The following is a 26810-nucleotide window of genomic DNA, read 5'->3' as shown; positions in this document are numbered from 1 at the left end:
ATGCCGTCAACTCAGGATTGTTTCTTAGCCGTCTATCAGGTGTTTTAATCTCACCTCGTAGCTCGCTGTTAATCGATTCATAGCTATTAATTTTCATTCCTGGTCCATATCGAACTTCTCCAAATGCAAATGCTTCAAGTTACGCTTCTTGTGTGGTGGTAAAGGGGAGGGGGGGGGGAGATGCTAGGATAAAATACCATATATTTGCATTTATATAGCGATCCTGCTGCGAAATGTTTAAGTCGAAAGTTGTATTTTATTTCAAAATGGGAATTGGAAGATAGGGACAGAGATGTTACACAAAGATTTTGATAGGAAGGAAACGTTACAGCAGCTGAGTAAAAGATCAGTCAAATGATAGGTTCAATGAAGATCGGGCGAGGAGGATTGGGGGTGGGGGGAAAAGTATCTCTAGCTTGGAACTTGCCTAAATGAGTACTGAGATGGATTATCATTCCACACCAAATTTCTTAGACAATAATACCTTTTATGCAATTATCACAATAGTTTGTGGGATATGGATCAACGGACTCTGTATCGTACATGCTCGTAAATTAGTAAAACAAATGTTCTTCTTTAAGTACTGTTGTTTCTGGGATGGGGTGACTGATAACAAATAACCCACATTCTATATTTTGGCATATTTTGTGATATTTACTGAGCTAGAAAGATGCAACTGAGTTTGGGCAATATATTACTTTGCAACATTCTGTATGTCTGATAGATATTGTGAAATGGAACTCAGAAATTATGGGAGGATTACATAAAACTACAATTCAAAGGTAATTAATATACCGAGTATTCTTATTCCCATCATGAACATACAATAGTGATATGGAACATCAGGTAAACTCACGAGCTACAACGGTATGTCTATGTGTTTAAAAAGTATCAAATTTTTACATCCTGAGTATATTTTACATGTGGACATTTTTCAACATGTTGAAAAATCTTCACGAGTTACCACGTTTCCCAAGTACCTGCCGTTAGCGCTAAGAAATGGCATGTTGGCCTTTATAACAAGAGGAATTGAATATAGGAGCAAAGAGGGCCGTCTGCAGTTGTACAGAGCCCTAGTGAGACCACACCTGGAGTATTGTGTGCAGTTTTGGTCCCCTAATTTGAGGAAGGACATTCTTGCTATTGAGGGAGTGCAGCGTAGGTTTACAAGGTTAATTCCCGGGATGGCGGGACTGTCATATGCTGAGAGAATGGAGCAGCTGGGCTTGTACACTCTGGAGTTTGGAAGGATGAGAGGGGATCTCATTAAAACATATAAGATTTGTTAAGGGCTTGGACACGCTAGAGGCAGGAAACATGTTCCCGATGTTGGGGAAGTCCAGAACCAGGGGCCACAGTTTAAGAATAAGGGGAAAGCCATTTAGAACGGAGACGAGGAAACACTTTTTCTCACAGAGAGTGGTGAGTCTGTGGAATTCTCTGCCTCAGAGGGCGGTGGAGGCGGGTTCTCTGGATGCTTTCAAGAGAGAGCTAGATAGGGCTCTTAAAAATAGCTGAGTCAGGGGATATGGGGAGAAGGCAGGAACGGGGTACTGAATGATCACATTGAATGGCGGTGCTTGCTCGAAGGGCCAAATGGCCTGCTCCTGAACCTATTGTTTATTGTCTATTGAAACATCCCGAGCTCCGACGTACCCGCTACGTTCATTCTACGTGTTTACCACGAGTCTTGATTTTTTTTTAACTCAGGAGAGCTCTTGGGTGAAATCGCACAATGGGACAGGGCTTCACACACCCCCTGAGTTTCCCCGGCATTTTTGTCTACCTTCGATTTTCCAGCATCTACAGTTCCTTCTTAGACGTTTTGCGGTGATGGCTGCATCTGCGGTTCTTGGTTTTTGGTTTCTTGGTCCTCCAAAATATTCCAAATGGAATATCAACTGGAGGTGGTGAAGAGAGGGCTTAAGCCAGAAAGGGTTATTGGGAAGAAAGAGCTACTTTAAATTTAGTTGCATCTGGTTGGGTAACTATAGTAGGGTGGAGATTATTCCATGCTTTAATTGTGCGGGGGAAGAACGAATTGCTGTACACATCTGTCTTTGTAGCTGGGATCACAAATTGCATCGAATGCCCTCGTCTGCTCCTAATTGGTTTGGGTTTGGTGTAGGTCTTGAAATCTATGTCGAGCTGACCATTTAACATTTTGTAAAAACAGGCCAAACGGTGAGCTTCACGTCTGTCTTGGAGAGGGTTCCACCCCGGAGAATTTAGAAGTTTGGTGACACTTGCTTCTCTCTCATAGGTGTTAGTAACAAATCGAGCTGCCTTTCTTTGGACACGTTCAATGGAAGAAATGTTTATATTTGTGTATGGGTCCCATGCTGCAACTGCGTAGTCCACATGAGGTCTAACGAGGGTGAAGTATAGTTTCTCCTTGACAGAAGTTGAACAATGATGAAAGTTGTGCTTCAGAACGTTTAGGACACCTGTTGCTTTCACCATTGCATGATGAGTCTGACCATTCTAACACAGATCAATCTGCATACTTGGTTTGTTTGGATTCTTCAAGGGTGGCACCAAGTATATTGTTCCTTTCTGATGGGGGGGGGGGGGGAAAGAGTCCTGGCCCGTGGCGGCTCCTGATAAGTGATATGTTCCCTCCGCGGGTGCTGCCTTGCCCGCTCAGTTCCTCCAGCACTCTGTGCTTTTTGTTTGGCTCTGAAGTTGAATGTGGACCCCCCTGTGTCTATCTTCAACTCCCTGTCTGTGGTGGCTCAGCGGGATGGGCAGGGGCTCTGTGGAAAGGGTTGCAGTTCTGGTCGAGATCCTTCTTCAGACAATCACAAGTACTCTCACCAACGAGAGTTCAGTTCAGTCTGAAGAAGGGTCTTCTCTCCAGAGTCGCTGCGCTGCCTGTCCTGCTGAGCTACTCCAGCTTTTGTCTATCTACAATTTCAGAGTTAGATAAAATTGCAGACTTGATTTTTTAAATCTCAAAATGTTGTAACATTGCTAGAAAATGTACCTGCATCTTGGAGGCCGAAGGTCAGGTTGTTAGCCAAGAAAGATAGATTTCTTTATTCCTCCGTACAGCAACATCAAGAACGATGTTGCTGTACTGAGGATTAGCCAAGTCTATCCCTCATTGCTAGCAGCTGATGGGAAGCGGCTGTAAAAGGACAGTAAAAGTTCCTTTCACAGCTCTTGGGTAGTCTGTCCAGGGGTAAAGTTGCGGAGAGGGCAGTGGGTTGAGAAGGAGGGGATCGGCCGGGGAACATCCAGCTCAAGAGCGGGTCAGCGGGCGATGGATAACAGGACAGCAGGCGGTGGAGCTTACTCCATGTGTCAGTGCGAGTAACATCAATTGATCCCTTGTTCGCGCTGACACAGGAGTAAGCTCACCGCCCGCTGTGATGTTATCCATCACCCGCTGACCCGCTCCGCTCTATGATCTTTGCTCTTGAGCTGGTCCCCTCACTGTTCAGACAGAGAGCACTGCCAGCGGTGAGCGGGCCGGCAGAAGGTGCTGAGATGGCAGTCGGTTCCGCTGTCCGGTGATGGCAGCCGCTCGTAGCCACACGAGCTGCTTCCCTCCCCGGCCACAATGCGGTGGTGCCTGGAGCGCCGTGGCAGCAGTGAGTGAGAGTTACTGGCATGAACCCGACCTTCTCCTTCTCAACGCTCCTTCCCTCCTCGCAACTTTAGCCCTGGCTAGACTCCCCACACGCTGTGAAAGGAACCCCGAATTGTCATGTTATTCACGACACGTGACTCATTTATAATTATTTATTTATATTTCTATGAAAATATTTCCCAATTGGGCCCCGCACCTGCTAAGGCCGGCCCTGTGCACAGGTCCCTCGGTGTGGTACCTCTTGTGAAGAGGTTCACCCACTTAAAAGCTGTCGGGACAGAAGATGTTGACGCACTGAGCGGCACACTGAGCGGCGCACTGGCTTGCGATGCAAAAAGTGCTGTTGAGCCAATACCAAGAAGGCCGATGTCAGGCAATGCAGTGGTGGTTGGAGAATCCATTGTGAGAGGTACGGACAGGGATCTCTGCGGTAACAGACGGGATTCGAGGATGGTGTGCTACCTCCGGGGTGCCAGGATCCAGGATGCCATGGACAGAATGCAGAAAATCCTCAAGAGTGAAGGTGAACAGCCGGAAATTGTAGTGCATGTTGGCACAAACGATGTCGGAAAGAGGGGGATGAATATTCTGAAGCAAGCTTTTAGAGAGCTCGGAAAAGCGCTGAAAAGCAGGACCTCCAGGGTGGTTATCTCTGGTTTGCTTCCAGTTCTTCGTGCTGGTGAGAGCAAGAACAAGGAGATACAGGACCTGGATGTGTGGCTGGGGAACTGGTGCAGGGATTTGAATTCTTGACCACTGGGATCTGTTTTGATGTAAGGAGGAACTGTACAAAAGGGATGGATTGCACCTTAACAGGTGGGGGACTGGCATTCTGGCAGGCAGGTTTGCCACTGCGACACAGGTGGTTTTAAACTAAATAGAGGAGGGGGGGGGGGGGGGTCAAATGGGATAGTCAAGGACAGATTTAAAGGAAAAGTGAGTAAAAGGATAGTTAATGACTCCAGAATTAATGGGAAATAAAGCTCACAAAGGGATAGGTGTATGACCAAGTGTAGTAGGGATCGATGTGAATGGTGAGATGTGTAACAAATTAAAAGTACTGTATTTGAATGCGCAAAGTATAAAATGTAAAGTAGATGAGTTTGAGGATCAGATAGAGGTTGGTAGATATGACATTGTGGGGATTACCAAGACATGGCTGCAGGAGTATCAGGTCTGGGAACTTAATATTCAAGGTTATACATCGTATGGAAAGGACAGCCAGGTGCGCAGAGCTCTTCTGGTGAGGAATGGAATTCAGTCCCTTGCGAGGGAAGACATATGGACTGACGAGGTTGAGTCACTGTGGATTGAGTTGAGGAATTGCAAAAGCAAGAAGACACTAATTGGTGTTATCTACAGACACTCTACATCCGGGCTACTATTTGGGGGTAAGTTGCAGCAGGAGTTAAAACTGGCATGTAATAAAGGTAATGCCACTGTGGTGATGGGGGATTTCAATATGCAGATGCACTGGTTGGTTCAGGACCCCAAGAAAGCGAGTTTGTAGAGTGTCTCCGAGATGGATTCTTAGAGCAGCTTGGAGCTGAATAGATAAAAGGCAATTCTGGATTTAGTGTTGTCCAATGAACCATATTTGATAAGAGAACTTGAGGTAAAGGAACTGCTTAGAGGTAGTGATCATAATATGATTAGTTTTAATCTGCAATTTGAGAAGGAGAAGGTTAAATCGGAAGTGGCAGTGATGCATCTGAACAAAGGGGATTATGAAGGCATGAGAGAGGAACTGGCCTAGATAGACTTGAAAGGAATACTAGCAGGAATGACGGTGGAACAGCTATGGCAGGAATTTCTGGGCATAATCAGGAAGACACAGGATAATTTCATTCCAAAAAGAAAAGAAGATTCTAAGGGGAGTAGGAGGCAACTGTGGCTGATAAGAGAAGTTAGGATAGAATAAAACTAAAAGAAAAGATGTATAACACAGCAAAGAGTAGCCAGAAGCCAGAGGATGGGAACATAGGACAACAGAAGGAAACACAGCGGGCAATACGGGTTAAAAAGGTGAAGTATGAAGGTAAACTGGCCAGGAATATAAAGAAGGACAGTAACAGCTTCATTAGATATGTTAAGGGACAAAGAGTAGCAAATCCAAATGTGGGTCCCTTGAAGGCAGACACGGGGTGAAATTATTATGGGGAACAAGGTAATGGCAGAAGAGTTGAACAGGTACTTTGGATCTGTCTTCACTAAGAAAGACACAAACAATCTCCCAGACGTCCTGGAGGACAGAGCATCTAAGGGGGTCAAGGAACTTAAAGAAGTTGATGGAGTGCATCCCAGGGTCCTTAGGGAGGTGGCTCAAGAAATAGTGGACGCATTGATGATCATTTCCCAATGCAGTGAGACCTGGGCTTCCTTGTACTGAAAGATGACTTACAGGTACAGCAGGCAATGAAGAAAGCTAATGGAATGTTGGCCTTCATAATAAGAGGATTTCAGTATTGAAGTAAAGAGGTTCTTCTGCAGTTATATAGGGGTCTGGTGAGACCACATCTGGAGTATTGTGTACAGTTTTGGTCTCCTAATTTGAGGAAGGACATCGTTGTGATTGAAGCAGTGCAGCGTAGGTTCACGAGATTGAACCCTGGGATGGCGGGACTGTCATGTGAGGAAAGATTGAAAAGAGTTGGCTTGTACTCACTGAAGTTTAGAAGGATGAGGGGGATTCTTATAGAAACGTATAAAATTATAAAAGGACTGGACAAGCTAGATGCAGGAAAAATGTTCCCAATGTTGGGCGAGTCCAGAACAAGGAGCCACAGTCTTAGAATAAAGGGGAGGTCATTAAGACTGAGGTGAGAAAAAACGTTTTCACCCAGAGAGTTGTGAATTTATGGAATTCCCTGACACAGAGGGCAGTGGAGGCCAAGTCACTGGATGGATTTAAGAGAGAGTTAGAGCTCTACGGGCTAGTGGAATCAAGGGATATTGGGAAAAGGCAGGCACGGGTTATTGATTGGGGACGATCAGCCATTATCACAATGAATGGCGATGCTGGCTCGAAGGGCCGGATGGCCTCATCCTGCACCTATTTTCTATGCCACTATGTAGCCAGTGTTTGGCATGGCAGCTCTCTGTTTTTTGTCCCTGACTCCTCTATAAATAGCAGGAATGTTGTGTTCAGCAGCGTTCTCCATTAGTCCAACCCCTTGACCTCATGCCCTTAAGACCCCAGGCCCCTCCTCCCATCACTCGCGTCCACACGGCTCCACGTTTGAGTGTGGGAAGCCTCCACTCTCCACCCCACACCCACCCCTTCCCTTCACGTTCACCGGCCCCCCAGCCCACCCCTACCGCGGTGAGTTGCTGACCCCCACCACCCTCAGGTGTCATGGGTGAGGTTGGTGTTTCCTGCAGACACTGAACCATCCGTGTTGATCACTAAAGTGTATCCGCTGGGCTGGCCGCTAACTCCGGGGGCAACATCGCTAAAAAAGTAGGGGGGCTAGTGCAGGACGTACACTTGCTCTCCATCCTCGCTGCTGAACTTCTGCTGCCAACTCTACATATCTAAACCTTTTCCTTTTCATATGCCTGATCCACCAAGTTCTCCAAGGCACTGTCAGTTCTATAAATCACACTATCCGCTGACTAACTGACCATAACACTATATCAGGCCTCAAACTAATAGTAACAACAAGCTTTCCTCCTAAATCTACCCGCGTCTCCAAATCATTGGCACCCCATAACTGGCTTGACTCATACCAATCTGCAAACTTCCCTCCTCCACCTTTCTCTCCCTCATGGACAAACTGCTCCTTCCAGACTTGTAATTATGCCCGCTCTATTACAAGTTCACTTTTGGTTCAGAAGCGGTCAGGTAATTCCCCAGCTCCGAGCTTCGCCCTTCACCAATGTGACTGAAGAACTCCGGGCTCAAAGCGAAATCGCTGGCTCCAGTTGAACCGCCGTTGTGTTAATCATTGTTAATTCACCAGTAAATTCCAAGCACTTAGTAAGCGAATATGGCTCCGAAAATCTCAGTGTCGACGTGTCACTATTATGATGCAAATGATGGACCGTATATATTCAGCATGCCCATCTGCCCTAGACTTCAGTCCACACAGACGTCCTTACCAGAAATACATCTTACAGGTAAGAGTTGTTTCATTTACAATGGACTATTACATTGTCTTTGTTGGGCGCTGATTGCTAATATGTATTATTGCTCTTCCTCAGATCGTCACTTTCATCTGGCCTTCTAGAACATGAGTCTTCCTAGACTTTGGGGATGTTGGATTGTGTTGGTCCTGTTACCCGGGACCCCGACTCTAGGCTGCGACGTACCAGCTACACTTCGCCCATTCCTTAAAGAGACTGTGGATGATCTGTTTGACATGGTGACTTTAAAGTGACCTTGAACCATTCCTTTTTCAGATTTATGTGGGTTACCCCAGAGATGACTGCCCGTGCCTCAAATACTTACAGCTAATATTGGCAATTTAGATGAAGGAGGGGATCAAGGGTGTTGTAGTCAGGATATAACATAGAAAGTAAAGCAAGTTGTGAGAGGTCCGAAGAAGGATCTCGACCCAATCCTATTCCTTTTCTCCAGGGATACTGCCTGACTTGCTGGGTTACTCCAGATTTTTGTGTCTATCCTGGGTGCAATGCAACATCTGCAGTGTTTTCCTACACTTTATGGGGAGTGCACCTGTATGGAGGGATATTGATAGGCGACCTGTGTGACATGAACTGGACAAATAGCGTTAAATGTAGGCAGTGTGAGGTTATCTGCTCTGTTATGAAGAAGAGCAATGCAGATGACTGGCCCGAGTCCAACTAGAGACAGCTGGTACTTTCAGCACTTTCTTACTGTGGCCACTTGACTCCAAATGACTTTGAGACCCCCTCATGTGCAGGGTATCCCATGGCGTGGAGTGGTTTGCAACAGTTCACAGCCAAAGGAACTTGAGGCACCGTCCCCAATGACTGAACCCCATGAAATGGCCTGAACTCTCCCGGCTGTGTTAGACCGAGTCATATGGCATTGAAATGTCCAAACAGCAGCATCTTTTCTCACATTCAGCTGTGATGCCAATAAACATCTGTAATTACCAAGACTTTCATCTTGACCACTTCCGGTCTGCGTTGTAAGTAAATTTGCGCAAACACGCTACCCTATATCGCTAGGATTTTTCGCCAACTCCTCTGCTTCAAGACAACAAGTTTTGTTCCGATCGGTGACATAATAAAAAAGATATGAAGAGTTTTAGCTCGACGACCTCTACTCAGCTGAGAAGGTTTGCAATGAAGCGAGACTCCAGCTGCAGAGAAAGGGGATATGATCAGAGAGTAGGGGGCGGACAGTAAATGCTGAAGTAACTCATCTTGGGGGAGAAGGAATGGGTGACGTTTCAGGTTCAGACCTTTCTTCAGACTAAGTGTTAGGGGAGAATGAAACTGATATGGGAGCTGACCAAGGAAGTTTAGAATGGTTCATTGTTGGCTGAGGGAAAGTGACAGCGAGGCATACAATCAGTAAAATTAATTAGGAGGACAGTGAAACTAGTAGGAGAACCAGGGCGGGACAGGATTGTCGCAGTGTAAGCGCGAGCCGTGTGGAGGAGGCGTAGACAGAAGGAACACTATTAAAGTCTGACGCACGGGAACAGATAAAGTAAATGATCAATATAGCGAGTGGGCGGGCGAGCCTCGCTGAAGGAGTGGGTGGATTGAGTAGACAACAGTCAGCTCCACTTCCCACTTGCCGACTGAACTGATGGTTCAGCAGAGCGGTCACCCAAACTGCGTCTCGTTTGTCTATTGTAACGGAGAACACGCGGTGTGTGGGATACGCGGTTAATAAACCGCATGCAGAGCTGTTCCGCTTCACGTGGGATGAGAGGAGGGGAGGGAAGGGGGTAAAAGGGCCGGTAGTTTCAAATAGTCCGTTGTAACCCAAAAGGTTGCTCGATAACAACAATGTTGTTAGAGATAATGTTGCTGTGAGTGTGAATTGTGTGCTGGAGCCGGACTTGACCGCTTCCCCTGTTGTAGGGAGAAGCGATACCCTCGCAGTGCGAAGCTGAAAGGTCATCATTGGAAGTCGATCCATTGAACTTGGACGAACTCACGGAGGGAGGACAGGTGAGTGCGCATTTATAAGCGTCATTTAATGTGTCCGCGAATGTTCTCGGGGACAATGCATGTACGGGTCACATGTAAATTTAATCAGGGACGCGGTGTTTTAAGTATAATCACATTATTTTCCCCATTTTTAATACATACCCACAACTACTGGGGTTTCAACGAACGCAGCAGTTCTGGGAAGAACGATTTCATAGTAGAACATGACACACAATGCTGGAGCATCGCAGTGGATCAGGCAGCATCTCTGGACAAAAGGTAGATGGAGCTGACTATTCCCCAGAGATGCTTCCTGACCCAGCATCTGCAGTTCTTTCCTACATAAAGTAAACAATTTGTTGTGTAGGAAAGAACTGCAGATTCTGGTTTAAACCGAAGGTAGATCACACAATCAAAGATCTTTGCACACAATACTGGAGTAACCCAGCGGGACAGGCAACATCTCTGGAGAGAAGGAATGGGTGACGTTTCGGGTCGATACCATCAGTGCCGGATTTAGATGAAGAGAAGCCCCAAGCTGTTCCACTTGTGAGGCCCCCAACGACCGGACAGCCATGGCGGCCAAATCTCCCACAATTCAAAGCGAGGGAGAAAGTGCCCAGCGCCCACCAGTTGCCTTGCGCATGCGCAGGGCGGCCGATGATGTGCTGGCCGTGGTCGTGCCGGCGGATGAGGAGCGAGCGGAGCCCGGCGGCCCGGACACGGATAGCGGGGGGAGATGGAGAGAGAGAGATAGAGAGGGGGGCCGCCCAGAGTTGAACGGAAGGTGTTCTGCCTTGGCCGGAGGCCCCTCTAGACCTCGAGGCCCATCATTTTTTTTCGGGGGCCCCCCTAGAAAGTGGGGGGCCTAAGGTATAGCTTGTTTAGCTTATACGTAAATCCGGCACTGGATACCATTCTTCAGATAGAATCTGACGCGTCGGAAGAAGTTCTTCAAACTGATCTCACCGAAGTGTTGACGCCGGAAAGGTGCCAACAGAAATGTTGATACAAGGTTCTCAAGACAACTTTTGCAAACATGCATAATCTATTGATTATTCTCTAAATTCAAGTAAACCTTGCTTTCCCTCTCCCTCCATCCCTCTCCCTTCCTAGTTCTCCGACCACTCTGACTGTCCCCAGATTAGATTTTATCACTGTTTACTTCGTTGTCAGCTTCTCCTAGCTAACAATGATCTTTTCTACATTTTCCTAGAGCTTTATCCCCTTTGATGTCTAGTTTTCAAACCTTACTCTTCCTTATCTTTGTATCTCCCTCTCCCCTGAGTCATTCTGAAGAAGGGTCTCGACCCGAAACGTCACCCATCCCTTCCACCCGGAGATGCTGCCTAGCCCGCTGAGTTACTCCAACTTTCTATCTTGTTGGACTTGTAGTTCCTACGTATACGTCTGTATGCAGTTTCTTCTTTTTCTTCGTGCGTATGGCGTGCACAGCCAAAAGTTGAAAGACAACTAGTTCTATTTGATTGTGCACGCCAGGTTGATTGCATTCGTTGAAACGGGGCGGACCACGTGAAGGTTGCAATCTCCTACCCCGCAGTATCTTCCACATTGTATCACACTATGGCTCTCTGGCTCTATGACATCTATTGATCACTATTCGATTTGGAAATGAGTGTGATATTGTCCTGTCCCGGCCGTTCTCCCGGGTCCATGGCCACACTGATGTCGTTCTGTGTTGTGTGCAGGACATGGACACGGCCGTTGTAGTCTACCAAGTGGTGAGTCAATTCAAGGAGATCTACCACATGGACCGGACCTCGGTCACATGGCCCCAGGACGTTATGAAGAGATTCGGGATTAAACTGGATGCGCAGTCCTCTATTCTGGAAAACTGTGTGAGAAACGCAGGCTCCGATGCCCAGACACAGAAAAAGGCCACCATTCAAGAGTACTTCAAGAAACTCTCCGAGTTTCTTAATCGGGAGGTGAGACGGTTGAAACTTATTATTAACGACTCGCGGGCAATTATTTCACTCAATCTAAATCTATTCATTCTCTGATGCGTGATTCTGAACGTTTCTCTTTTGCAGAGATTCAGCGCCTGCGCTTGGGAAGTAATCCGCGAGCAGATCACCCCTTGGTACCAACAGCTGTTTAGAAGTTACGCGGGATAATGTGCGAGCATCTAAAACCCTTTTTTAGATGCTGTCTGATGCATCCAGGGCCTCATTTTGGAGCATTATTACACCAAATTTATGACCAATATTTCTGAAATAAATTTGATTTATTCAAGAGTAATGAGTGGGTGGAATGGGTGATTGGGGTCATTCTTGTATACATCTTTTAAAATTAAGAATTGTCCTTGTTTTAGTAATCAAGTTGTACTGTTGTAAAATGTTATGTAAAATGCTATAATGAAGCATGCCCAAACTGCAAATAAATTACTGTAAATTTTTGCAGTAAAGAAAACGTATTGCACGAACATTAATGAGTTATCTTAACCACCCCCAACTACTGCCCGCTGACCCATTCACCATCAGTCCCGTCAACACCATTTAGCCAGCGGTAGAGTTGCTGCCTTACAATACAATACAAATTTATTATCATTTGAGCCCCAGTGAGACTCAAACGAAATGTTGTTTCCACAGCCATACAAACAAAGACACTGTCTTACAGACATACACATAATTAAATTCACACAAACATCCATCACAGTGAAGCCACTGTGATGGAAGGCAAGTCTTTTCTCTCCCCTGTTCTCCGTGTCTCTCCCGATGTCCAAGCCCCAGGCGGGCGATGATGAGTCCCACGGCCATTTTAGGCCGCGCGGGGCGATTTACGGCCCCGCTCCCGGTCTGAAAGTCCAAGGTTGGAACCCCCACGGGCGATGGTGAGTCCCACGGCCATGAAGCCGCGCCGGGCGATGTTCTATCCCGGTCCGGGTTGTTCCAACCCCGCGACACGGGCTGGAGAAGTCGCGTTGCGGGAGCTCCGGGAAGCGGTCTCTCTCTCTCCTCCCAGACCCGCGAGCTCCCGATGTCCCAGTCCACCGGACCTGCGGCTGCGTTGCTGGAGCCTCCGAGCCCCAGGAGTCGAGTCGCAGCAGCGAGTCACCGCCGCTCCCCACGCTCCGAGGCCGGCCAGCCCCACGATGGTGAGTCCGCAGATCCGCAGCTCCGCAGCTCCGCAATCTCCCGAGCCCCCGGGTCGTTCAGGCTGGAGGCCGCTCCACGGTGCTAGGCCCCAACGACAGCCGAGACCCGACAGGGAAAAAGTCGGGTCTCCCGGACAGGGAAGAGATTTAAAACAGTTTCCCCCCCCCCCCCCCCCGCCCCCCACATTTACACATTTAAAAATACTATTAAAAAACACCAAAACTACATTTAACTAGACAAAAAATAAAAAAAAGACAGACAGGCTGTAGGGGCCGCTGCAACGGGTGAGTCGCGCCGCCAACGAGGGGGGATACAGCGCCAGACACCCGGGTTTGAGCCGGGTGCTGTTTGTACGGAGTTTGCACGATCCATCGTGACCCATGTGGGTTTTCTCCGGGTGCTCCGGTTTCCTCCCCCACTACAAAGACATAGGATAATTGGCTTGGTATAATTGTAGATTATCCCTAGTGTGTGTGGGAGAGTGGTAGCGTGCAGGGCCCACAAGTCGGTGCGGACTTGGTGGGCCGAAGAATGCTGGAGTAACTCAGCAGGACAGGCAGCACGTCTGGAGAGAAGGAATTGGTGAGGTTTCGGGTCGAGACCCTTCTTCAACTCCTACCCAACATCCACCGACTTCTTGAACACTGCAAATACGAACTGAACTAAGAACTACGAACCGTCTTTGTTGCACTAAGGACTTTGGGGCTTTTTTAGACTTCAGAGATACAGCGCGGAAACAGACCCTTCGACCCGCCGAGTCCGCGCCGACCAGCGATCACCCCCAGCACTAGCACCATCCTACACACTGGGGACAATTTTACAATTTACCAAACACAATTCACCGACAAGTCTTTGAAGTACCCCACAGGTACCCCACTAGTTACTGCCTGCCATTCTGAAAGGGACCCGTTGATCCCTACTCTTTGTTTATTGTCTGCCAAACAATTTTCTATCCATGACAGCACTCTACCCCCAACACTACTCAATGCTTCTGGGCTCACTACCGACTGACACGGCTTCTGGGCTCACTACTCACTGGCTCACGGCTTCTGGACTCACTCACTCACGGACTCTGGATTCACTCACTCACGGCCTTTTGACTCACCCACGGACTCTGGACTCACTCACTCACTCGCGGCCTGTGGACTCACTCACTCACGAACTCTGGACTCACACATGGACTCTGGACTGACTCATTCACTCACCCACGGCCTTTTGACTCACTCACTCACGGCCTGTAGACTCACTCATTCACTCACGGCCTGTAGACTCACTCACTCACGGACTCTGGACTCACTCACTCACGGACTCTGGACTCACTCACTCACGGCCTCAGGAATGACTGACTCACTCACCCACGGTCTCTGAACTGACTGACTCACTTACAGCTTCCGGACTGACTGACTGACTCACTCATGGCCTCATACCCGACTACTGGACTCATGCCCGACTTCTGGACTCACGCCCGGCCTATGGACTCACGCTTGGCCTCCGGGGCTTTATCTCCTCGCCCCGGTGATTGACAGCGGGTGCCGGAAGGTGCGTCACCTTCCTGGCGAACAACAGGCGAGCAGACCAATCTGCTCATATCACGATTTTTAAACCTTCATAACTTTTGTAATATCCCACCAATCGGAACAGAACTTGGTGCGATTTGAGCAGAGGAGAACGGTGGGTAAGGTGGCGCAAAATCCTAGCGATATAGGGTATCATTTTAGCGCAAATTTAAAAACAACACAAACCGGAAGAGGACAAGATGAGAGTTTTAGTACAGTATAGGTAGATTAAATTCAGGTTAGAGTAATGTGTTGCTTGGATAGAAACAGTTTTGCGGGTGGCAATAAACTTTGGTGCTGTGCGCTCATTTGACAAGGGATAGACATCATCTGCATCTTCCTCGGACCGCAAGAAGTGGCCAACAACGCACTGTGGTGTATATGGGGTGATTCAACTCACTTCGCCTCCAATGAAGGCAATGGGTAGCTGCCGCTTTTAAACTCCCAGACATAAAAAACCTCAGACAGAAAAACCCAGAGTTGGGAGAGGTTCGCAGATTTCGTAGGAACGTGTTTCTAGCTTCAGGTTCCTGGGAGTCAACATCTCCGATGACCTCTCTTGGACCCACAATACCTCTACTCTGATCAAGAAGGCTCATCAGCATCTCTTCTTCCTGAGGAGACTGAAGAAGGTCCATCTGTCTCCTCAGATCCTGGTGAACTTCTACCGCTGCACCATCGAGAGCATCCTTACCAACTGCATCACAGTATGGTATGGCAACTGCTCTGTCTCCGACCGGAAGGCATTGCAGAGGGTGGTGAAAATTGCCCAACGCATCACCGGTTCCTCGCTCCCCTCCATTGAGTCTGTCCAAAGCAAGCGCTGTCTGCGGAGGGCGCTCAGCATCGCCAAGGACTGCTCTCACCCCAACCATGGACTGTTTACCCTCCTACCATCCAGGAGGCGCTACAGGTCTCTCCGTTGCCGAACCAGCAGGTCGAGGAACAGCTTCTTTCCGGCGGCTGTCACTCTACTCAACAACGTACCTCGGTGACTGCCAATCACCCCCCCCCCCCCCCCCCCCGGACACTTATTATTATTTATTCAAATCGTTTGCTATGTCGCTCTTCAATGGAGATGCTAAATGCATTTCATTGTCTCTGTACTGTACACTGACAATGACAATTAAAATTGAATCTGAATCTGAATCTGAATTTGCCAATTGCTGAAACATGCGGATTCTGTCGGAGCCGAGGAAAGTGCAGATATTCCTCTACCTTTGATGATCCCCGCATACAAGGTACTTATTTATGCATATTATTTATGCACAAGTCAAATGTATTTTTGTTCAGATTAGGCGACCACCAGCTGTAGCAGTCACATTCTTACTCACCATCGGGTTGCTTTGTAATTTCGCACAATTCCGAGGGCAGAATTTTGGTACAAGGGGACGGGTAGATAGGGCAGGGATAGACATAGAAAATAGGTGCAGGAGCAGGTCATTCGGCCCTTTGAGTCAGCACCACCATTCTTTGTGATCATGGCTGATCGTACCCTATCAATAACCCGTGCCTGCGTTCTCCCCATATCCCTTGACTCCGCTAGCCCCTAGAGCCCTATCTAACTCTCTCTTAAATCCATCCAGTGATTTGACCTCCACTCCCCTCGATGGCAGGCAATTACATAAATTCACAACTCTCTGGGTGAAACCGTTTTTTTCTCATCTCAGTCTTAAATGACCGCCCCTTTATTCTAAGACTGTGGCCCATGGTTCTGGACTCGCCCAACATTGGGAACATTTTTTCCTGCATATAGCTTGTCCAGTCCGTTTATAATTGTATATGTTTCTATAAGATATCCCCTCATCCTTCTAAACTCCAGTGAATGCAAACCTAGTCTTTTCAATCTTTCCTCATATGACACTCCCGCCATCCCAGGGATCAATCTCGTGAACCTACGCTGCACTGCCTCAATCACAAGAATGTCCTTCCTCAAATTAGGAGACCAAAACTGTACATAATACTCCAGAGTTGGTCTCACCAGAGCCCGATACAACTTTAGAAAAACCTATTTACTCCTATACTGAAATCCTCTTGTTATGAAGGTCAACGTTCTATTAGCTTTATTCAGTGCCTGCACTACCTGCACGCCAACTTTCAGTGACCGGTGTACAAGGGCACCCAGGTCTTGCTATACCTCCCACTTACTTAACCTAACCCCATTGAGATAATAATCTGCCCCCTTGTTTTTGCCACCAAAGTGGATAACCTCACATGTATCTATATTATACTGCATCTGCCACGCATCTGCGCACTCACTCAACCTGTCCAGGTCACCCTGCAACCTCCTAACTTCCTCTTCACAGTTCACACTGCCACCCAGCTTTGTGTCATCTGCAAACTTGCTAGTGTTGCTCCTAATTCCCTCTTCCAAATCATTAATATATATGGTAAACAGTTGCGGCCCCAACACTGAACCTTGCGGCACTCCACTCGCCACTGCCTGCCATTCTGAAAAGTGCCCGTTCACTCCTACTCTTTGCTTCCGCTCTGCCAACCAATGTTCTATCCATGTCAACACCCTACCCCCAATACCATGTGCTCTAATTTTAGTCACCAGTCTCCTGTGCGGGACCTTATCAAAGACTTTCTGAAAGTCTAGATACACTACATCCACTGGCATCCATTCATCCATTTTACTTGTCACATCCTCAAAAATTCCAGAAGATTGGAAGTATGAATTCCCTTTCATAAATCCATGTTGACTTGGACTAAACCTTTTACTTCTATTCAAATGCCCCGTTATTACCTCTTTAATAATTGACTCCAGCATCTTCCCCACCACCGAAGTCAGGCTAACTGGTCTGTAATTCCCCGTTTTCTCTCTCTCGCTCCTTTCTTCTCATGCCTTCATAGTCCCCTTTGTTCAACTGCATCATTGCCACTTCCGTTTTAACGTTCTCCTTCTCAAATTGTATGTCATGGGATGGGATGTATTGTATGGCATGGGATAATGTATGTCATGGGATGTCATGGATGTTAAAATACAGGTGCTGCGAATGACAAGGGAATAGTAAATGCGTTTCCAGTAATTCCGTTTCTATTAATGTTTAAGAAAGAACTGCAGATGCTGGAAAGATCTAAGGTAGAAAAAATGCTGGAGATACTAAGCCAGTGAGGCAGCATCTATGGAGCGAAGGAATAGGTGGCGTTTCGGTTCGAGACGTCTGTAGAAGCGACACCTATTCCTTCGCTCCCTAGATGCTGCTTCACCCGCTGAGATTCTCCAGCATTTTTGTCTACCTTTAAAAGACACTTGGCCAGATGCATGGATGGGAAAAGTTGAAGGATATGGGACAAACATGGGCAAGTTGAACTAGTTTAGAGGGGCACCTTTGTCGATGGACGAGTTGGGCCGACGGGTCTGTTTCCGTGCTGTATGGCTCTGGGCGTTGGGGTATATAATTAATTAATTTAATCTACAGCCTCGGGCAACTCTGGCTGGTACAACTTATTTTTTTCTAGTAGCCTTTCAGTTGTTATGGAATTCAGGTTCGAGTAACGTGTCGCTTGGATATTATAGTATTGCGGGTTCAGTTTACATTGATGGTGTGCGCTCATTTGACAAGGGATAGTCTTACTCACCATCGGGTTGCTCCGTAATTTCTCACATGGCTGCCTGAGAAATTACAATAGATGTCATTAATCTTCGGGTACTTTCTACCCTACTCTCGGTACTTTTTTCTTCACGACGTCATTTGATTGCTCCTCTTGATCTGAAAACGAATGTGGCTTATTTCACTTGGTGATGTAATAACGGGGCATTCTTTCTTTCTGTCGGAAGACGAGCATCAGGCTGCGGGTCCTATTGCAGTGTAAAATTAATTCACAGCAATCTCCATGGAACCCCGTCTCAAATGTTTTAGAACTCTCACTTAATCTTTAAATATCTCTATTGTGTTCTTTGGTCATCACCAACAGTTTATTAAACAGTTATTCTTAGTGCAATTGACAAACAGCAGAACATATTATCAAAATTAAGAAATGAAATCAGATTCCAACATAGATATAAGATATCCTTCATATCCTATTAATGTTATCTTTATGTTCTACTGTCTAGACAATCTTAATTTCCAAACTGTTCTATTAGTCCATTCACATAAGTAATCGATTTGAAAAGCAAAGAAAAATAAATATGATTTTTAAAAATATTCCCGGAGAATCTATTGTGTAATTTCACAGAGAGACCCTTTATCTTGACAGGCTTCAACACGTGTCTGGAGTGGCTCAGACAAACTAATCACGTACAAAGACCACTGGCTTAAAGTCGTACATTTTAATCGCATCCAAGAGACGCATGAGGGTCGCACGGTGGGGCAGCGGTAGCGTTGCTGCCTTCCTGGGTGCTGTATCTACTGAGTCTATAGGTTGCAACTCGCCATCTGCGTGGCTTTTCCCCGGAATATTCGGTTTCCTCCAACACCCCAAACACTTAGAGGTTTGGAGGTAAATTGGCTTCGGTAAAGATATGAATTGTCCCTAGTGTGTGTAGGTTTAGTGCAATGTGCGAGGATCGTTGGGCGGTGCGGACTCGGTGGGCTAAAGGGCCCGTTTCGGCGCTGTATCTCTAACCTAAACCAAACGGTTAAAACATATATATTAACGGAAAATGCTGGAAATGCATTAATTATTCTCATCTCGATTGGATTTCAGTCACATTCTCCAACAAACTTTAATTTAATTTAGAGACACAGTGCGGAAACAGGCCCTGCGGCCCACCGAGTCCGCACTCACCCCGTACATTAACACTATCCTACACACACTCGGGACAATTTACACTGGGGGGGGGGGGGGGGGGGGGGGGGGGGGGGGGGGAACCATGCAGATGGCGAGTTGCAACCTACAGACTCAGTACATACAGCACCCAGGAAGGCAGCAACGCTACCTCTGCCCCACCGTGCGACCCTCATGCGTCTCTTGTATGTGATTACAATGTACGACTTTGTAAGCTAGTGGTCTTTATACGTGAATTGGATTAGTTTGGCGGAGCTATTCCACAGACACGTCTTGAAGCCTATCAAGATGAAGGGTCTCTCTGTGAAATGGCACAATAGAATCTCCGAGAATATTTAAAAAAAAATCATATTTATTTTTCGTTGGTTTTCAAATCGATTACTTCTGTTAATGGATTAATAGAACATTTGAAAATTAAGGTGGTTTAGACAGTAGAACTTAAAGATAGCATTAATAGGTTATGAAGGAACGACTAAACAGCATATTTTTTAGATGTTGGAATCTGATATGTTGGAATCTGATTTATTTACTTAATTTTGATAATATTTTTCGCTGTTTGTCAATTGTACTAAGAATAATGGTTTAATAAACTTCTGGTAAAGACCAAAGAACACAATAGAGAGATTTAAAGATTAAGTGAGAGGGCAAAAATATTTCAGACGGTGTTCCATGGAGAATGCTGTGAAGTCATCGATTTTAAAACCAGATGAATATGATTTAAAACAAATATCCTTGGGGATTCTGAGGGCAGAACGTTGGTACAAGGGGACAGGTAGATAGGACAGGGATAATGTATGTCATGCGATGTGAACCAAGACAACCCAGGTGGTAAAAATACAATTGCTGCGAATGACAAGGGAATAGCGAATGCGTTTCCAGTAATTCCGTTTCTATTAATTATATATGTTTAAGAAAGAACTACAGGTGTTGGAAAAATCGAAGTTAGAAAAAAATGCTGGAGAAAATCAGCGGGTGAGGCAGCATCTCTGGAGCGAAGGATTTGGTGACGTTTCGGGTCGAGGCCTTTTTTCAGACGATACCGCTGTTTGTTAATTGCACTAACTATAATGGTTTAATAAACTTTTGGTAAAGAACGTCTGAAGAAGGATCGAGAGCCGGAAACGTCGCCTATTCCTTCGCTCCATTGATGCTGCCTCACCTGCTGAGTTTCTCCAGCATTTTTGTCTGCCTATTAATTATATACGTCTCTTGCATGTGATTAAAATATATGGCATTTTACATTTTACAATGGCCTTTATAGCTGATTCGGACTCACTCGTCTGAGCTACTCCACAGACACGTATTGACCCTGTCAAGAGGCACTTTACAACGGCCAATTACTCTACAAACCCTCATGTCTTTGGGATGCGAGAATCTGGGGCACACAGAGGAAACCACGTGGTCACAGGGAGAACGCTCAAGCTCCACACACACAGCACCCGAGGTCAGGATCGAACCCAGGTCTCTGGTGTTCCGAGGCAGCAGTTCTACCGTTGCGCCATTAATGCACTGATGTTACAACAGGTCGCAGGGTTAATCTTGAACCGGACGGGTCTATTTGCAGTTCCATGCTTCCCTCGCTGGGGTGGGTGGTGGGTGTATGGAACTAGCTGCCAGAGGAGGTAGTTAAAGCAGGTACTAAAATACATTTAAAAGACACTTGGACAGAAACATGGATGGGAAAAGTTGAGGGATATGGGACAAACATGGTCGAATTGAACAAGTTTAGAGGGGCACCTTTGTCGACGGACGAGTTGGGCCGAAGGGTCTGTTTCCGTGCTGCATGGCTCTGGGCGTTGGCGTATATAATTAATTAGCTTAATCTACTGCCTCGGGCAACTCTGGCTGGTACAACTTGTTTTTTCTAGTGACCTTTCAGTCGGTCTGGAATTCAGGTTCGAATAATGTGTTGCTTGGATAGTTACAGTATTGCGGGTGTTGGTTTACATTGGCGCTGTGCGCTCATTTGACAAGGGATAGACATCGTCTACATCTTCCTCGGACTGCAAGAAGTGGCCAACAACGCACTGTGTTGTATATGGGGTGATTCAACTCACTTCCCCTCCAATGAAGGCAATGGGTAGCTGCCGCTTTGAAACTCCCAGACAACAAACAATCCCAGACAGAAAAACCCAGAGTTGGGAGAGGTTCCCAGATATGCCAGGTGCTGAAACAAGCAGAATCTGTCTGAGCCGAGGAAAGTGCAGAGATTCTTCTACCTTTGATGATCCCCGCATATAAGGTACTTATTTATGTATATGATTATGCACAAGTCAAATGTATGTTTGTTCAGATTGGGCGACCAACAGCTGCCGAAGTCACATTCTTACTCACCATCGGGTTGCTTTGTAATTTCGCACATGGCTAGCCTGAGAAATTACAATAGATGTGATTAAGTTTCGGGTACTTTCTACTCTACTCTCGGTACTTTTTTCTTCACGACATCATTTGATTGCTCCTCTTGATATGAAAACGAATGTGGCTTATTTCACTTGGTGATGTAATAACGGGGCATTTATAAGTTGGTTTATTTGGAGACGCGTGCAATCACGCTGCATCTTCGGGCACCATCGCATCCGTCTCCAGCTGGTGAGAAACTTTAACTTTTGATCATTTGGTAAGCTGGTACAACTTATTTTTTTCGGAAAAGAACACGAACCTTTTATCCACTGTGTTACCGCAGGGTTGTCGTGCTGAGGAAATGGCCTTTACTTGTTTCTGGCCACTTGCTCTACTCTTCTCCCTGTCCTGCGCTCCCATGACTGAGGAATTTAGGCTGGAGATGCACCGGCATCTCACCAGCGACATTCTGCGAATTTGGGATTCAATTGTAAGATTAAAAAACAATCAGAATATAACCTAATTTAATTTACTAGCCCGCATGCGCTGCATGGTATTCTGACGGAGATTTTTTCTGTTTCAGGGGAGCAACTTCCCTGTTCACTGCAGAGAGCAAGGGATGAAAACCAAAGCCCTGGTGCTGAGGAGGATTTCAGCCAAAGCAAAGGTAAAATGGGTTCGGACAATACCTGGTGCCATTGAACATCATAGGAAGACTCTAAATAAAGTGTTTGTAAATGTCGTGTGAATAGAACTCCATATGAAATCGCCCTTGTAGGCTGTGGGCCGAGGAGCTTTTTCGTTCCAAGGTCATGACCCATCTCATGGAACTACGTGAATTTTTAACATATTGTGTTAAAATATTATGTAAGTCATCCCTGAAACATGTCAAGACGTAAACCTACACGTTTTTAAAAAATATGAGAAAACCTCCAATTTTCCGAGTAATGCACATTTGATATTGAGATCGGACGCACCGCTTTGTTTTATAGTCGCTAGGCAGCGAGGACCCTGGGATCATGGCTGCCTCCTAATTACATCCAAACAATAACAAGGTTTCCAAGGAATAAAGGTAATGCTAACCTTGCTGATAACTTTGTTTAAGAAGGAACTGCAGATGCTGGAAAATCGAAGGTACACAAAAATGCTGGAGAAACTCTGCGGGTGCAGCAGCATCTATGGAGCGAAGGACCTGAAGAAGGGTTTCTGCCCGAAACGTTGCCTATCTCCTTCGCTCCATAGATGCTGCTGCACCCGCTGAGTTTCTCCAGCATTTTGTGTACCTTGGCTGACAACTTTGTTTTACAATTGATTTATCTTTATAAAGTTATGATGTGAACTGTTAAATAAAAACGATAAATAACAAATGTAGAGCTAGGGTTAGGATTAGCAAAGGTGTTCAGTCGGTCGGTCAGTTAGTCAGTCACAGTCAGTCAGTCAGTCAGTCAGTCAGTCAGTCAGTCAGTCAGTCAGTCAGTCAGTCAGTCAGTCAGTCAGTCAGTCAGTCAGTCAGTCAGTCAGTCAGTCAGTCAGTCAGTCAGTCAGTCAGTCAGTCAGTCAGTCAGTCAGTCAGTCAGTCAGTCAGTCAGTCAGTCAGTCAGTCTGTTGTCGGTCAGTCAATCAGTCAGTCGATCAGTCTGTCGGATTGGCTGTCGGTAGGCCGATGGATGCTGTGGAAAATCGATCGGGCTGTCGGGCTGGGCCACCGGTGGGTGCAGCGAGTGGTCGGACGGGCTGCCGTAGGCCGATGTTGCAGCGAACAACCGGGCGGTCTGACGGAGCCGGCGCTATTGGGGTGCTTGCGGCCCTGGAGGCCTGCAGAGTAGTGCTGCTCCCCACCACCATCACCACAATGCTGGCCGAGGTGGACTAGCTGCGGGGCCACATGTCCGGAGCCTGCAGCCGGTCCCAAAGCGGCTCCAGCTCCAGCCATGGGCAGCTCTGGAAGGGGGACAAGTTAGGGTTAGGTTTAGGCATTTTCCGGTCAGTGGAAGATGCTTTAGCCTTCCCCCAGCCTGGCACTGCCCCAGTCCAACCATGGTGACCCCCACTCTGCACACAGTCAGTGGGGTTCGGTAAATGGTGAAACCCACAGACACTGCCCTCACCCATTTATTAGGCTGGTTCAGAAGCCGGATCTCTGCGGCAGTCTCATTCAAAATACACACACACAATTATATCCATTATATTATTTTTATATAATATAATTATACATAATTATATGTGATTACAGTCATATTCACATCATATATCTATCTATATCTATCATCTATCTATCTATCTATCTATCTATCTATCTATCTATCTATCTATCTATCTATCTATCTATCTATCTATCTATCTATCTATCTATCTATCTATCTATCTATCTATCTATCTATCTATCTATCTATATATAAAACTCAAATCCATCCGACGTCCACCTGCAGTACGGATCCCTTCCTACCTTTTGATTTGTTGACGGCTGCTCCTTCCTATCAGCTTCCAACACACTTCGAAACAATGTTGCAAGACAGGAACACTGAACTTTTCACTGCTGCAGCAGGCAGGGAAGGTGCAATTGAGGGAGGCAGGGGAGTGCTGGAAACTTATATTTGGCAACGGCTTCAGTTCCATTGGAGGAGACGGGTGCATGGTGGAATATTGGGTTGGGGGAATCACACCATTGGGGGAGCAGACCCAACGGGTCTGCACTTGGTCTAGTATATCTATAAAACTCTGGGGCTATCCGTCCGGCTGCCCTCCGGATCCCTTTCTGCCTTTTGATTTGTGCCCAATACTCGCAGATGTCCAATCGGAATGGCCGATGCTCGCAGATGTCCAATCGGAATGGATTCATTTGCATGTACGGCTGCCGGCTGCATTTCTTCCTTTGATTCATTGCCACGCCCAATCCAGACGCTCAATCTCCGAGATATTTTCCATTTCGGTAGAGATTTCGCTTTTCTTTCTAAGTATCTGCTCCTCATTTCATTTCATCGTGTTGAAGTACACGTTTTTAATCAAATCCTTCTCCCACCCCCCCCCCCCCCCCCCCCCCCCCCCCCCCCCCCCCCCCCCCCCCCCCCCCCCCAAGTATTTCAAAAATAAACTGGCTTCTCCATTTACATGCCAGCTTCCAACACACTTCGAAACAAAGTTGCAAGACAGGAACACTCTGAACTTTTCACTGCTGCAGCAGGCAGGGGAGGTGCCATTGGATTTTTTTTTTAAAATCCACTGCTGAGGGAGGCAGGGCAGTGCTGGAATCTTACTTTTGAGAACGGCTTCAGTTCCATTAGAGGAGACGGGTGCATGGTGGAATATTGGGTTGGTGGATCACACCATTGGGGGAGCAGACCCAACGGGTCTGCACTTGGTCTAGTATATATATATATATATATATATATATATATATATATATATATATATATATATATATATATATGCTATAATAATATATGGCTTAAATAGACCACAGCACGGAATTATGCCCCTGTCCCACTTAGGAAACCTGAACGGAAACCTCGGATGACCTTGCTCACGACCCAAGGTTTCCATGAGGTCGCTGTAGGTTTTGGTCACTCTCCCTAATGGTCGAAAGTGGTTTCCGCATGGTTGAGGCTTCTTCTAGGTTGCTTCGATTATTTCAGCATAATCAAAACCGGCCTCGACTAAAAATAGGTTGCCGTTTGGTCGAAGCCAGTGGAGTGGGGTCGCTATTTACTCACAGGCAGTCAAAGGCGATCTCCTTCGCTAACCAGCCATTTTGATTGGCTCACGGCCAATGATTGGAGTTTCATGACCTAGAAGAGCCACCGGAAGGTAAAATGCCCGCTAAACTTCATTAAACTTCTTAAAACTGTCTCCACTCCTTCTCCCCCACTTCTCTCCCCTTCTCTCCCCTTCTCTCCCCCTTCTCCCCACCTCTCCCACCTTCTCTCCCCTTCTCTCCCCCTTCTCCCCACCTTCTCTCTCTCCTCTTCTCTTCTCTCTCCTTCTCTCCCCCTTCTCCCCCCTTCTCTCACCCCCCCCCCCCCCACCCCCCCACGCTCTTTAAAGGACTTATGCTCTGTGGCAGCCGTTTTCCTTCCTCTTCATCGCACAGACAGCGCTCCTCCGCTCTCCATGGCCCCCACCTTCGCGATGTGTGTGTGTGTGTGTGTGTGTGTGTGTGTGTGTGTGTGTGTGTGTGTGTGTGTGTGTGTGTGTGTGTGTGTGTGTGTGTGTGTGTGTGTGTGTGTGTGTGTGTGTGTGTGTGTGTGTGTGTGTGTTGTGTGTGTGTGTGTGTGTGTGTGTGTGTGTGTGTGTGTGTGTGTGTGTGTGTGTGTGTGTGTGTGTGTGTGTGTGGTTGGTAGCAAAGATCCTACAGGATCTTTGGTCGGTAGATGCAGCTCACGCTTCGGTCGATCCTACCCGAGGCTTTCCAGGCGAGTGACCAAAACCCGCGGCGACCTCATGGAAACCTTGGGTCGCCGGTAAGGTCACCAGAGGTTTCCGTTCAAGGTTTCCTGAGTGGGACAGGGGCATTAGGCTCCCCATGATGTAATATAGGCATTGTGCACTAGATGGCGCTTACTTTTTCGATCTCATTTTCTAATTAGTTTAATTAATTAATGTGCATCTTTTGGCACTGACGAGTTATGACTTCCTTCTCAATTACATTTTATCTAAATTTGTGCAAAATGTCATGTATTTCCGAGACATGGGTCACGAAAGTTAAAATTCTAGACACATTTTCAATGCTCGGCCCACAGCCTAACTCTGGAGTTTAGAAGGATGAGAGGGCTCCTTATTGAAACATATAAGATTATTAAGGGTTTGAACACGCTAGCTTCAGGAAACATGTTCCCGATGTTGGGGGAGCCTAGAACCAGGGGCCATATTTTAAGAATAAGGGGTAAGCCATTTTGAACGGAGACGAGGAAACACTTCTTCACACAGAGAGTGGTGAATCTGTGGAATTCTCTGCCTTAGAGGGCAGTGGAGGCCGGTTCGCTGGATACTTTCAAGAGAGAGCTAGATAGGACTCTTAAAGATAGTGGAGTCAGGGGATATGGGGAGAAAGCAGGAATGGGTACCGATTAGGGATGATCAGCCATGGTCACATTGAAGGGCCAATTGTCTATTGTCTATTGTTTATTGTGCCAACATTAAGCACCTTTCTACACAAATCCCATTTACCAGCACTTGTTCTGTTGGTAAGTTTTTATTCAGTTTCCATTTATTCCTTTGTTGTTACTTGCCTCAATCACTTCATGTGGTATTGAGATCAATGTTCTTGCCATTCTCTGAGGACAGTATTGTGTGTTTTACACAGCCCGAGGACAGAATTCTAATTGTCTTTCAAGTGATGCAACACATCAGAGACATGTACAGAACAAATGTCTCTTC

The 26810-nt window shown here is 46.7% G+C and overlaps 1 long non-coding RNA gene across 1 annotated transcript; it reads left to right on the top strand.

Annotated features, from left to right (window-relative positions):
- Positions 1-8149: 8149 nt before the first annotated feature.
- Positions 8150-12456, top strand: LOC129710047 (uncharacterized). Its single transcript, XR_008725630.1, has 3 exons — positions 8150-10678; positions 11398-11637; positions 11743-12456. It is a non-coding gene; the product is annotated as an uncharacterized LOC129710047 (long non-coding RNA).
- Positions 12457-26810: the final 14354 nt, after the last annotated feature.

Source organism: Leucoraja erinacea, chromosome 27 (assembly GCF_028641065.1).
Source record: "Leucoraja erinacea ecotype New England chromosome 27, Leri_hhj_1, whole genome shotgun sequence".
Classification (NCBI taxonomy): Eukaryota; Metazoa; Chordata; class Chondrichthyes; order Rajiformes; family Rajidae; genus Leucoraja; species Leucoraja erinaceus.
The sequence above is the reverse complement of the archived record's forward strand: the minus strand, read 5'-3'. Positions and strand labels throughout refer to the sequence as shown.